Source organism: Tupaia chinensis, unplaced genomic scaffold (assembly GCF_000334495.1).
Source record: "Tupaia chinensis unplaced genomic scaffold, TupChi_1.0 Scaffold143992_1, whole genome shotgun sequence".
Classification (NCBI taxonomy): domain Eukaryota; kingdom Metazoa; phylum Chordata; class Mammalia; order Scandentia; family Tupaiidae; genus Tupaia; species Tupaia belangeri.
In genome coordinates, this window is record NW_006203843.1 from 542,169 (window position 1) to 544,673 (window position 2,505).

The following is a 2,505-nucleotide window of genomic DNA, read 5'->3' on the forward strand; positions in this document are numbered from 1 at the left end:
GCACAAGGACCCACAAAAAAAAACCGCCCAAAAAAAAAAAAAAAGCTAAGAAAGTGAGAAATCACCCCCCAGGGCCCTGGGAAGATGGATATGTTGCAGTCCCTTCTCCTCCACTCTCCTTTCAGGATTTTAAGCATGCATGCACATTCACCCGGTGTGAGTTTCAAGCCACTAGGTCTGGGACTTGAACTATAGTTGACCATGTGGGAGTCCAGTGACATAATCATTACATCTTCTGCTGGTTCAACCAATATTACTATATTTTAAACTTTGATCAGAGAGGGATGAAGGGGGAGTGAGAAAGCAAGATGCCAGGTCTGGGACTGGAATCATGGTTGGCCATGTGGGAGTCCAGCACCCTAACCATCATGCCACCTGCCGAACCCTAACTTTGACTCTTTAAAGTTATCTGGTCATTTTTGAGAATGTGGCATTTTAGTCAACCTCTTGGTAATATAACTATTATTTTTTTTAACTTTATGATTGATTTATTTTTTTATTTTTATTTGTTGGGGGGGTGGGTTAGCGAGAAAGCAAACTGCCAGGTCTGGGACTTGAAACCATGACCAGCCATGTGGGAGTCCAGCACCCCCAACCAACACACCACCTGCTGGCCCCTAACCATTATTTTTAATTGTGTCCTGTTATAAGGAGAACAGATTTAGGGGCAGCAGATGTTATATCGCTGGACTCCCACACGGTTGGCCGAAGTTTGAGTCCCAGACCCAGTGGCTTGAAAATCATACCAGGTATGTGTGCATGCATACCTAAGATCCCAGGAGGAGAATAGAGGAGAAGGTATTGCAGCATGGTCATCCCTCCTAGGGGAGGTGATTTCTCACTTTCCCTCTCACTGTCTCTGTCTTTCTCTTTCCAACAAGCACAGGTGCCCTAAAGCAAAAATGTCTTTAAAAAAAAAAAGAAGAGATGTTATTGAATTCATGCACATAACTATAGTGCCTTAAAAATAAGAATACTCACAAATAGTTTTTGAGTTTTGGAGGACTCAGGGAGAGAGAAACAGTTTTCATTTTTGTTTACGAAAATTTATTTACCAAATTGTTATAAGCCATAGATGGCTTAGGAGGATCTGGAAAGCAAAGCCTGCCCTACAGCATAGCAGTTAAGTGTGCAGCACACAGGGAGCTGATCCTGATGGCTTGAAAATCACACCAGGAGCATGAGTGTGCATGCCACAGAACTTGATGGGATAGAGAAATGGAGGAAAAAGGATTGTGCTGTGACCACATCCTGTTGTGGGATGCTCTCTCTTTCTCTCTCCTCATGTGCCCTCTTGCAATTAAATAAAGAGAGCACTAATTTGACCTCAAACTTAAAAAAAATCAGAAAAAACGACCATTACAGAACCAGTAATGTTTAAATAAAAAGTCATAAAAACATATCCTCATTCAACAATTCAGTCCCATATTAATTCTTGTTTTATTTTTTCTTGATTAGCAGTTGTATGAAATCATTGGCTTCTTTTTTTAAGAATTATTTAAGGGCTGGCAGGTGGCATGGTGGGTAAGACGCTGGACTCCCACATGGCAGACCGTGGTTCAACCTGGTCGAACCGGACCTGGTGGACTGCTTTCTCACTTTCCCTTTCTCTCTGTCTCTCGCTGGTCAAATTAAAAAATAATAAATAAAATAAAATAAATAACTTTTTTGGGGGAGAGAGATTTTTCCTATAGGGCACTTGTGCTCTCCAGACAGACAGAAAGGGAGAAATCACCCCCTGGGGGATGACCATGCCCATGGTCTCTTCTCCTCTATTCTCCTCTCAGAATCTTGGGCTCATATGCATGCACATGCACCCAGTGTGACTTTTCTTTCTTTCTTTTTTTTAAAGAATTATTTTATTTAGTTTTATTTTTAATCTGACCAGAAAGGGACAGAGTGAGAGAGAGGAAGTGGAAAGCGAGCTGCCAGGTCCAGGACTCAAACTGCAGTTGGCCATGTGGGAGTCTGGTGCCCTTAATGACCATGCCACCTGCCAGCCCCAGCCAGTGTGAGTTTTAAGTTGCTGGGTCCGGGACGTAAACCGTGGTAGGCTACATGAAAATCCAGCAACTTAACCATTGCTGTTAGGACAAGCAGATGGCATAATGGTTACATCACTGGACTCCCACATAAGTTGAAAGCAGTTCGAGTCCCAGACCCAGCAACTTAAAACTCACACCAGACGTGTGTGCGTGCATGATCAAGATCCAAGAGAAGACTGGAGGAGAAGGGATTGCAGGTTAGCCATCCCTTTGGGGGGTGATTTCTAGCTTTCTGTCTCTCTAGTGAGTGCAAAATCTATAGCAAAAATCTCTCTCTAAAAAAGAAAATAATAATTATTTAATTAAATTTATTTATTTTAATTTGCTATAGGGCACATGCACTCACAGGAGAGAGAGGGAAAGTGAGAAAGCAAGCTGCCAGGTCTAGGATTTGAACCCCTGTCGGCCATGTGGGAGTCCAGCATCCTAACCATTATGCCACCTGCTAGCCTCTAACGCA